The sequence below is a fragment of the Lonchura striata genome, chromosome 18 (assembly GCF_050655825.1).
Source record: "Lonchura striata isolate lonStrDom1 chromosome 18, ASM5065582v1, whole genome shotgun sequence".
Classification (NCBI taxonomy): Eukaryota; Metazoa; Chordata; class Aves; order Passeriformes; family Estrildidae; genus Lonchura; species Lonchura striata.
The window spans coordinates 10,064,680-10,077,099 of record NC_140720.1 but is presented as its reverse complement, the minus strand read 5'-3'; positions in this window follow the sequence as shown (position 1 = coordinate 10,077,099).

Genomic DNA, 12,420 nt, shown 5'->3' with positions numbered 1-12,420 from the left:
AAGGATGGACCCCACACCGAAGTCGTCCCCACCTCAAACTTGTGCTGCCCTGATAGACCCAAGGGAGCCCTTCAAACTGACATCAGCAACCTGGACTGCTGAGTTTTCTTTCCCAGGGAAAATGGAAAAAGGATGTGCCCAGGGGCCCCTGGACCTGGGCTGGGGCCTCACTGCAAGGAATCCTTATATCCAAGGATAGACCCCACACCGAAGTTGTCCCCACCTCAAACTTGTGCTGCCCTGATAGACCCAAGGGAGCCCTACAAACTGACAGCAGGAACCTGGACTGCTGAGTTTTCTTTCCCAGGGAAAATGGGAAAAGGATGTGCCCGGTGGACCCTGGCCCTGACTGCAAAAAATCCTTATATCGAAGGATGGACCCCACACCGAAGTTGTCCCCACCTCAAAGTTGTGCTCCCTGATAGACCCAAGGGAGCCCTACAAACTGACATCAGGAACCTGGACTGCTGAGTTTTCTTTCCCAGGGAAAATGGAAAAAGGTTGTTCCCAGGAGCCCCTGGCCCTGACTGCAAAAAAATCCTTATATCGAAGGATGGACCCCACACCGAAGTTGTCCCCACCTCAAACATGTGCTGCCCTGATAGACCCAAGGGCGCCCTACAAACTGACATCAGGAACCTGGACTGCTGAGTTTTCTTTCCCAGGGAAAATGGAAAAAGGATGTGCCCAGGGGCCCCTGGCCCTGGGCTGGGTCCTCACTGCAAAGAATCCTTATATCGAAGGATGGACCCCACACCGAAGATGTCCCCACCTCAAACATGTGCTGCCCTGATAGACCCAAGGGAGCCCTACAAACTGACATCAGGAACCTGGACTGCTGAGTTTTCTTTCCCAGGGAAAATGGAAAAAGTTTGTTCCCAGGAGCCCCTGTCCCTGACTGCAAAAAAATCCTTATATCGAAGAATGGACCCCACACCGAAGTTCTCCCCACCTCAAACATGTGCTGCCCTGATAGACCCAAGGGCGCCCTACAAACTGACATCAGGAACCTGGACTGCTGAGTTTTCTTTCCCAGGGAAAATGGAAAAAGGATGTGCCCAGGGGCCCCTGGCCCTGACTGCAAAAAATCCTTATATCGAAGGATGGACCCCACACCGAAGTTGTCCCCACCTCAAACTTGTGCTGCCCTGATAGACCCAAGGGAGCCCTACAAACTGACATCAGGAACCTGGACTGCTGAGTTTTCTTTCCCAGGGAAAATGGAAAAAGGATGTGCCCAGGGGCCCCTGGCCCTGACTGCAAAAAATCCTTATATCGAAGGATGGACCCCACACCGAAGTTGTCCTCATCTCAAACTTGTGCTGCCCTGATAGACCCAAGGGCGCCCTACAAACTGACATCAGGAACCTGGACTGCTGAGTTTTCTTTCCCAGGGAAAATGGAAAAAGGATGTGCCCAGGGGCCCCTGGCCCTGGGCTGGGTCCTCACTGCAAAGAATCCTTATATCGAAGGATGGACCCCACACCGAAGATGTCCCCACCTCAAACTTGTGCTGCCCTGATAGACCCAAGGGAGCCCTACAAACTGACATCAGGAACCTGGACTGCTGAGTTTTCTTTCCCAGGGAAAATGGAAAAAGTTTGTTCCCAGGAGCCCCTGTCCCTGACTGCAAAAAAATCCTTATATCGAAGAATGGACCCCACACCGAAGTTCTCCCCACCTCAAACATGTGCTGCCCTGATAGACCCAAGGGCGCCCTACAAACTGACATCAGGAACCTGGACTGCTGAGTTTTCTTTCCCAGGGAAAATGGAAAAAGGATGTGCCCAGGGGCCCCTGGCCCTGGGCTGGGTCCTCACTGCAAAGAATCCTTATATCGAAGGATGGACCCCACACCGAAGATGTCCCCACCTCAAACTTGTGCTGCCCTGATAGACCCAAGGGAGCCCTACAAACTGACATCAGGAACCTGGACTGCTGAGTTTTCTTTCCCAGGGAAAATGGAAAAAGGTTGTTCCCAGGGGCCCCTGGCCCTGACTGCAAAAAATCCTTATATCGAAGGATGGACCCCACACCGAAGTTGTCCTCATCTCAAACTTGTGCTGCCCTGATAGACCCAAGGGAGCCCTACAAACTGACATCAGGAACCTGGACTGCTGAGTTTTCTTTCCCAGGGAAAATGGAAAAAGGATGTGCCCAGGGGCCCCTGGCCCTGACTGCAAAAAATCCTTATATCGAAGGATGGACCCCACACCAAAGTTGTCCCCACCTCAAACTTGTGCTGCCCTGATACACCCAAGGGAGCCCTACAAACTGACATCAGGAACCTGGACTGCTGAGTTTTCTTTCCCAGGGAAAATGGCCAGTGGATGTGCCCGGGGGCCCCTGGCCCTGACTGCAAAAAATCCTTATATCGAAGGATGGACCCCACAACGAAGTTGTCCCCACCTCAAACTTGTGCTGCCCTGATAGACCCAAGGGAGCCCTACAAACTGACATCTGCAACCTGGACTGCTGAGTTTTCTTTCCCAGGGAAAATGGAAAAAGGTTGTGCCCAGGGGCCCCTGGGCCTGGGCTGGGGCCTCACTGCAAAGAATCCTTATATCGAAGGATGGACCCCACACCGAAGTTGTCCCCACCTCAAACTTGTGCTGCCCTGATAGACCCAAGGGAGCCCTACAAACTGACATCAGGAACCTGGACTGCTGAGTTTTCTTTCCCAGGGAAAATGGCCAAAGGGTGTGCCCAGGGGCGCCTAGCCCTGACTGCAAAGAATCCTTATATCGAAGGATGGAACCCACTGCGAAGTTGTCCTCATCTCAAACTTGTGCTGCCCTGATAGACCCAAGGGAGCCCTACAAACTGACATCAGGAACCTGGACTGCTGAGTTTTCTTTCCCAGGGAAAATGGAAAAAGGATGTGCCCAGGGGCCCCTGGCCCTGACGGAAAAAAACCTTATATCGAAGGATGGACCCCACACCGAAGTTGTCCCCACCTCAAACTTGTGCTGCCCTGATAGACCCAAGGGAGCCCTACAAACTGACATCAGGAGCGTGGACTGCTGAGTTTTCTTTCCCATGGAAAATGGAAAAAGGATGTGCCCAGGGGCCCCTGGCCCTGACTGCAAAAAATCCTTATATAGAAGGATGGACCCCACACCGAAGTTGTCCCCATCTCAAACTTGTGCTACCCTGATAGACCCAAGGGAGCCCTACAAACTGACATCAGGAACCTGGACTGCTGAGTTTTCTTTCCCAGGGAAAATGGCCAAAGGATGTGCCCGGGGGCCCCTGGCCCTGACTGCAAAAAATCCTTATATCGAAGGATGGACCCCACACCGAAGTTGTCCCCACCTCAAACTTGTGCTGCCCTGATAGACCCAAGGGAGCCCTACAAACTGACATCAGGAACCTGGACTGCTGAGTTTTCTTTCCCAGGGAAAATGGAAAAAGGATGTGCCCAGGGGCCCCTGGCCCTGGGCTGGCACCTCACTGCAAAAGATCCTTATATCGAAGGATGGACGCCACACCGAAGTTGTCCCCACCTTAAAATTGTGCTGCCCTGATAGACCCAAGGGAGCCCTACAAACTGACATCAGGAACTTGGACTGATGAGTTTCCTTTCCCAGGGAAAATGGCCAAAGGTTGTGCCCAGGGGCCCCGAGCCCTGACTGCAAAAAATCCTTATATCGAAGGATGGACCCCACACCAAAGTTGTCCCCACCTCAAACTTGTACTGCCCTGATAGACCCAAGGGAGCCCTACAAACTGACATCAGGAACCTGGACTGCTGAGTTTTCTTTCCCAGGGAAAATGGAAAAAGGATGTGCCCAGGGGCCCCTGGACCTGACTGCAAAAAATCCTTATATCGAAGGATGGACCCCACACCGAAGTTGTCCCCACCTCAAACTTGTGCTGCCCTGAGAGACCCAAGGGAGCCCTACAAACTGACATCAGGAACCTGGACTGCTGAGTTTTCTTTCCCAGGGAAAATGGAAAAAGGATGTGCCCAGGGGCCCCTGGCCCTGACTGCAAAGAATCCTTATATCGAAGGATGGACCCCACACCGAAGATGTCCCCACCTCAAACTTGTGCTGCCCTGATAGACCCAAGGGAGCCCTACAAACTGACATCAGGAACCTGGACTGCTGAGTTGTCTTTCCCAGGGAAAATGGAAAAAGGATGTGCCCAGGGGCCCCTGGCCCTGGGCTGGGGCCTCACTGCAAAGAATCCTTATATCGAAGGATGGACCCCACACCGAAGTTGTCCCCACCTCAAACTTGTGCTGCCCTGATAGACCCAAGGGAGCCCTACAAACTGACATCTGCAACCTGGACTGCTGAGTTTTCTTTCCCAGGGAAAATGGAAAAAGGTTGTTCCCAGGGGCCCCTGGCCCTGACTGCAAAAAATCCTTATATCGAAGGATGGACCCCACACCGAAGTTGTCCCCACCTCAAACTTGTGCTGCCCTGATAGACCCAAGGGAGCCCTACAAACTGACATCAGGAACCTGGACTGCTGAGTTTTCTTTCCCAGGGAAAATGGAAAAAGGTTGTGCCCAGGGGCCCCTGGGCCTGGGCTGGGGCCTCACTGCAAAGAATCCTTATATCGAAGGATGGACCCCACACCGAAGTTGTCCCCACCTCAAACTTGTGCTGCCCTGATAGACCCAAGGGAGCCCTACAAACTGACATCAGGAACCTGGACTGCTGAGTTTTCTTTCCCAGGGAAAATGGCCAAAGGGTGTGCCCAGGGGCGCCTAGCCCTGACTGCAAAGAATCCTTATATCGAAGGATGGAACCCACTGCGAAGTTGTCCTCATCTCAAACTTGTGCTGCCCTGATAGACCCAAGGGAGCCCTACAAACTGACATCAGGAACCTGGACTGCTGAGTTTTCTTTCCCAGGGAAAATGGAAAAAGGATGTGCCCAGGGGCCCCTGGTCCTGACGGAAAAAAACCTTATATCGAAGGATGGACCCCACACCGAAGTTGTCCCCACCTCAAACTTGTGCTGCCCTGATAGACCCAAGGGAGCCCTACAAACTGACATCAGGAGCGTGGACTGCTGAGTTTTCTTTCCCATGGAAAATGGAAAAAGGATGTGCCCAGGGGCCCCTGGCCCTGACTGCAAAAAATCCTTATATAGAAGGATGGACCCCACAACGAAGTTGTCCCCATCTCAAACTTGTGCTACCCTGATAGACCCAAGGGAGCCCTACAAACTGACATCAGGAACCTGGACTGCTGAGTTTTCTTTCCCAGGGAAAATGGAAAAAGGTTGTTCCCAGGGGCCCCTGGCCCTGACTGCAAAAAATCCTTATATCGAAGGATGGACCCCACACCGAAGTTGTCCTCATCTCAAACTTGTGCTGCCCTGATAGACCCAAGGGCGCCCTACAAACTGACATCAGGAACCTGGACTGCTGAGTTTTCTTTCCCAGGGAAAATGGAAAAAGGATGTGCCCAGGGGCCCCTGGCCCTGGGCTGGGTCCTCACTGCAAAGAATCCTTATATCGAAGGATGGACCCCACACCGAAGATGTCCCCACCTCAAACTTGTGCTGCCCTGATAGACCCAAGGGAGCCCTACAAACTGACATCAGGAACCTGGACTGCTGAGTTTTCTTTCCCAGGGAAAATGGAAAAAGTTTGTTCCCAGGAGCCCCTGTCCCTGACTGCAAAAAAATCCTTATATCGAAGAATGGACCCCACACCGAAGTTCTCCCCACCTCAAACATGTGCTGCCCTGATAGACCCAAGGGCGCCCTACAAACTGACATCAGGAACCTGGACTGCTGAGTTTTCTTTCCCAGGGAAAATGGAAAAAGGATGTGCCCAGGGGCCCCTGGCCCTGGGCTGGGTCCTCACTGCAAAGAATCCTTATATCGAAGGATGGACCCCACACCGAAGATGTCCCCACCTCAAACTTGTGCTGCCCTGATAGACCCAAGGGAGCCCTACAAACTGACATCAGGAACCTGGACTGCTGAGTTTTCTTTCCCAGGGAAAATGGAAAAAGTTTGTTCCCAGGAGCCCCTGTCCCTGACTGCAAAAAAATCCTTATATCGAAGAATGGACCCCACACCGAAGTTCTCCCCACCTCAAACATGTGCTGCCCTGATAGACCCAAGGGCGCCCTACAAACTGACATCAGGAACCTGGACTGCTGAGTTTTCTTTCCCAGGGAAAATGGAAAAAGGATGTGCCCAGGGGCCCCTGGCCCTGACTGTAAAAAATCTTTATATCGAAGGATGGAGGCCACACCGAAGTTGTCCCCACCTCAAACTTGTGCTGCCCTGATAGACCCAAGGGAGCCCTTCAAACTGACATCAGCAACCTGGACTGCTGAGTTTTCTTTCCCAGGGAAAATGGAAAAAGGAAGTGCCCAGGGGCCCCTGGACCTGGGCTGGGGCCTCACTGCAAGGAATCCTTATATCCAAGGATAGACCCCACACCGAAGTTGTCCCCACCTCAAACTTGTGCTGCCCTGATAGACCCAAGGGAGCCCTACAAACTGACAGCAGGAACCTGGACTGCTGAGTTTTCTTTCCCAGGGAAAATGGAAAAAGGGTGTGCCCAGGGGCCCCTGGCCCTGACTGCAAAAAATCCTTATATCGAAGCATGGACCCCACACCGAAGTTGTCCCCACCTCAAACTTGTGCTGCCCTGATAGACCCAAGGGAGCCCTACAAACTGACATCAGGAACCTGGACTGCTGAGTTTTCTTTCCCAGGGAAAATGGAAAAAGGATGTGCCCAGGGGCCGCTGGCTCTGACTGCAAAAAATCCTTATATCGAAGCATGGACCCCACACCGAAGTTGTCCCCACCTCAAACTTGTGCTGCCCTGATAGACCCAAGGGAGCCCTACAAACTGACATCAGGAACCTGGACTGCTGAGTTTTCTTTCCCAGGGAAAATGGAAAAAGGATGTGCCCAGGGGCCCCTGGCTCTGACTGCAAAAAATCCTTATATCGAAGCATGGACCCCACACCGAAGTTGTCCCCACCTCAAACTTGTGCTGCCCTGATACACCCAAGGGAGCCCTACAAACTGACATCAGGAACCTGGACTGCTGAGTTTTCTTTCCCAGGGAAAATGGAAAAAGGATGTGCCCAGGGGCCCCTGGCCCTGACTGCAAAAAACCCTTATATCGAAGGATGGAGCCCACACCGAATTTGTCCCCACCTCAAACTTGTGCTGCCCTAATAGACCCAAGGGAGCCCTACAAACTGACATCAGGAACCTGGACTGCTGAGTTTTCTTTCCCAGGGAAAATGGAAAAAGGATGTGCCCAGGGGCCCCTGGACCTGGGCTGGGGCCTCAATGCAAAGAATCCTTATATCGAAGGATGGACCCCACACCGAAGTTGTCCCCACCTCAAACTTGTGCTGCCCTGATAGACCCAAGGGAGCCCTACAAACTGACATCAGGAACCTGGACTGCTGAATTTTCTTTCCCAGGGAAAATGGAAAAAGGATGTGCCCAGGGGCCCCTGGCCCTGGGCCCCTGGCCCTGACTGCAAAAAATCCTTATATCGAAGGATGGACCCCAGACCGAAGTTGTCCCCAACTCAAACTTGTGCTGCCCTGATAGACCCAAGGGAACCCTACAAACTGACATCAGGAACCTGGACTGCTGAGTTTTCTTTCCCAGGGAAAATGGAAAAAGGTTGTTCCCAGGAGCCCCTGGCCCTGACTGCAAAAAAATCCTTATATCGAAGGATGGACCCCACACCGAAGTTGTCCCCACCTCAAACATGTGCTGCCCTGATAGACCCAAGGGCGCCCTACAAACTGACATCAGGAACCTGGACTGCTGAGTTTTCTTTCCCAGGGAAAATGGAAAAAGGAGGTGCCCAGGGGCCCCTGGCCCTGGGCTGGGGCCTCACTGCAAAGAATCCTTATATCGAAGGATGGACCCCACACCGAAGATGTCCCCACCTCAAACTTGTGCTGCCCTGATAGACCCAAGGGAGCCCTACAAACTGACATCAGGAACCTGGACTGCTGAGTTTTCTTTCCCAGGGAAAATGGAAAAAGTTTGTTCCCAGGAGCCCCTGGCCCTGACTGCAAAAAAATCCTTATATCGAAGGATGGACCCCACACCGAAGTTGTCCCCACCTCAAACATGTGCTGCCCTGATAGACCCAAGGGCGCCCTACAAACTGACATCAGGAACCTGGACTGCTGAGTTTTCTTTCCCAGGGAAAATGGAAAAAGGATGTGCCCAGGGGCCCCTGGCCCTGGGCTGGGTCCTCACTGCAAAGAATCCTTATATCGAAGGATGGACCCCACACCGAAGATGTCCCCACCTCAAACTTGTGCTGCCCTGATAGACCCAAGGGAGCCCTACAAACTGACATCAGGAACCTGGACTGCTGAGTTTTCTTTCCCAGGGAAAATGGAAAAAGGATGTGCCCAGGGGCCCCTGGCCCTCACTGCAAAAAATCCTTATATCGAAGGATGGACCCCACACCGAAGTTGTCCCCACCTCAAACTTGTGCTGCCCTGATAGACCCAAGGGAGCCCTACAAGCTGACATCAGGAACCTGGACTGCTGAGTTTTCTTTCCCAGGGAAAATGGAAAAAGGATGTGCCCAGGCGCCCCTGGCCCTGACTGCAAAAAATTCTTATATTAAAGGATGGACCCCACACCGAAGTTGTCCCCACCTCAAACTTGTGCTGCCCTGATAGACCCAAGGGAGCCCTACAAACTGACATCAGGAACCTGGACTGCTGAGTTTTCTTTCCCAGGGAAAATGGAAAAAGGATGTGCCCAGGGGCCCCTGGCCCTGACTGCAAAAAATCTTTATATCGAAGGATGGAACCCACACCGAAGTTGTCCCCACCTCAAACTTGTGCTGCCCTGATAGACCCAAGGGAGCCCTTCAAACTGACATCAGCAACCTGGACTGCTGAGTTTTCTTTCCCAGGGAAAATGGAAAAAGGATGTGCCCAGGGGCCCCTGGCCCTGGGCTGGGGCCTCACTGCAAAGAATCCTTATATCCAAGGATAGACCCCACACCGAAGTTGTCCCTACCTCAAACTTGTGCTGCCCTGATAGACCCAAGGGAGCCCTACAAACTGACATCAGGAACCTGGACTGCTCAGTTTTCTTTCCCAGGGAAAATGGAAAAAGGGTGTGCCCAGGGGCCCCTGGCCCTGACTGCAAAAAATCCTTATATCGAAGCATGGACCCCACACCGAAGTTGTCCCCACCTCAAACTTGTGCTGTCCTGATAGACCCAAGGGAGCCCTACAAACTGACATCAGGAACCTGGACTGCTGAGTTTTCTTTCCCAGGGAAAATGGAAAAAGGATGTGCCCAGGGGCCGCTGGCTCTGACTGCAAAAAATCCTTATATCGAAGCATGGACCCCACACCGAAGTTGTCCCCACCTCAAACTTGTGCTGCCCTGATAGACCCAAGGGAGCCCTACAAACTGACATCAGGAACCTGGACTGCTGAGTTTTCTTTCCCAGGGAAAATGGAAAACGGATGTGCCCAGGGGCCCCTGGCTCTGACTGCAAAAAATCCTTATATCGAAGCATGGACCCCACACCGAAGTTGTCCCCACCTCAAACTTGTGCTGCCCTGATAGACCCAAGGGAGCCCTACAAACTGACATCAGGAACCTGGACTGCTGAGTTTTCTTTCCCAGGGAAAATGGAAAAAGGATGTGCCCAGGGGCCCCTGGCCCTGACTGCAAAAAATCCTTATATCGAAGGATGGACCCCACACCGAAGTTGTCCCCACCTCAAACTTGTGCTGCCCTGATAGACCCAAGGGAGCCCTACAAACTGACATCAGGAACCTGGACTGCTGAATTTTCTTTCCCAGGGAAAATGGAAAAAGGATGTGCCCAGGGGCCCCTGGCCCTGACTGCAAAAAATCCTTATATTGAAGGATGGACCCCACACCGAAGTTGTCCCCACCTCAAACTTGTGCTGCCAATATAGACCCAAGGGAGCCCTACAAACTGACATCAGGAACCTGGACTGCTGAGTTTTCTTTCCCAGGGAAAATGGAAAAAGGATGTGCCCAGGGGCCCCTGGCCCTGGGCCCCTGGCCCTGACTGCAAAAAATCCTTATATCGAAGGATGGACCCCACACCGAAGTTGTCCCCACCTCAAACTTGTGCTGCCCTGATAGACCCAAGGGAGCCCTACAAACTGACATCAGGAACCTGGACTGCTGAGTTTTCTTTCCCAGGGAAAATGGAAAAAGGATGTGCCCGGGGGCCCCTGGCCCTGACTGCAAAAAATCCTTATATCGAAGGATGGACCCCACACCGAAGTTGTCCCCACCTCAAACTTGTGCTGCCCTGATAGACCCAAGGGAGCCCTACAAACTGACATCAGGAACCTGGACTGCTGAGTTTTCTTTCCCAGGGAAAATGGAAAAAGGATGTGCCCAGGGGCCCCTGGAACTGACTGCAAAATATCCTTATATTGAAGGATGGACCCCACACCGAAGTTGTCCCCACCTCAAACTTGTGCTGCCCTGATACACCCAAGGGAGCCCTACAAGCTGACATCAGGAACCTGGACTGCTGAGTTTTCTTTCCCAGGGAAAATGGAAAAAGGATGTGCCCAGGGGCCCCTGGCCCTGGGCCCCTGGCCCTGACTGCAAAAAATCCTTATATCGAAGGATGGACCCCACACCGAAGTTGTCCCCACCTCAAACTTGTGCTGCCCTGATAGACCCAAGGGAGCCCTACAAACTGACATCAGGAACCTGGACTGCTGAGTTTTCTTTCCCAGGGAAAATTGAAAAAGGATGTGCCCAGGGGCCCCTGGCCCTGACTGCAAAAAATCCTTATATCGAAGGATGGACCCCACACCGAAGTTGTCCCCACCTCAAACTTGTGCTGCCCTGATAGACCCAAGGGAGCCCTTCAAACTGACATCAGCAACCTGGACTGCTGAGTTTTCTTTCCCAGGGAAAATGGAAAAAGGATGTGCCCAGGGGCCCCTGGCCCCGGGCTGGGGCCTCACTGCAAGGAATCCTTATATCCAAGGATAGACCCCACACCGAAGTTGTCCCCACCTCAAACTTGTGCTGCCCTGATAGACCCAAGGGAACCCTACAAGCTGACATCAGGAACCTGGACTGCTGAGTTTTCTTTCCCAGGGAAAATGGAAAAAGGATGTGCCCAGGGGCCCCTGGCCCTGACTGCAAAAAATCCTTATATCGAAGCATGGACCCCACACCGAAGTTGTCCCCACCTCAAACTTGTGCTGTCCTGATAGACCCAAGGGAGCACTACAAACTGACATCAGGAACCTGGACTGCTGAGTTTTCTTTCCCAGGGAAAATGGAAAAAGGATGTGCCCAGGGGCCGCTGGCTCTGACTGCAAAAAATACTTATATCGAAGCATGGACCCCACACCGAAGTTGTCCCCACCTCAAACTTGTGCTGCCCTGATAGACCCAAGGGAGCCCTACAAACTGACATCAGGAACCTGGACTGCTGAGTTTTCTTTCCCAGGGAAAATGGAAAAAGGATGTGGCCAGGGGCTGCTGGCTCTGACTGCAAAAAATCCTTATATCGAAGGATGGACCCCACACCGAAGTCGTCCCCACCTCAAACTTGTGCTGCCCTGATAGACCCAAGGGAGCCCTTCAAACTGACATCAGCAACCTGGACTGCTGAGTTTTCTTTCCCAGGGAAAATGGAAAAAGGATGTGCCCAGGGGCCCCTGGACCTGGGCTGGGGCCTCACTGCAAGGAATCCTTATATCCAAGGATAGACCCCACACCGAAGTTGTCCCCACCTCAAACTTGTGCTGCCCTGATAGACCCAAGGGAGCCCTACAAACTGACAGCAGGAACCTGGACTGCTGAGTTTTCTTTCCCAGGGAAAATGGGAAAAGGATGTGCCCGGTGGACCCTGGCCCTGACTGCAAAAAATCCTTATATCGAAGGATGGACCCCACACCGAAGTTGTCCCCACCTCAAAGTTGTGCTCCCTGATAGACCCAAGGGAGCCCTACAAACTGACATCAGGAACCTGGACTGCTGAGTTTTCTTTCCCAGGGAAAATGGAAAAAGGTTGTTCCCAGGAGCCCCTGGCCCTGACTGCAAAAAAATCCTTATATCGAAGGATGGACCCCACACCGAAGTTGTCCCCACCTCAAACATGTGCTGCCCTGATAGACCCAAGGGCGCCCTACAAACTGACATCAGGAACCTGGACTGCTGAGTTTTCTTTCCCAGGGAAAATGGAAAAAGGATGTGCCCAGGGGCCCCTGGCCCTGGGCTGGGTCCTCACTGCAAAGAATCCTTATATCGAAGGATGGACCCCACACCGAAGATGTCCCCACCTCAAACATGTGCTGCCCTGATAGACCCAAGGGAGCCCTACAAACTGACATCAGGAACCTGGACTGCTGAGTTTTCTTTCCCAGGGAAAATGGAAAAAGTTTGTTCCCAGGAGCCCCTGTCCCTGACTGCAAA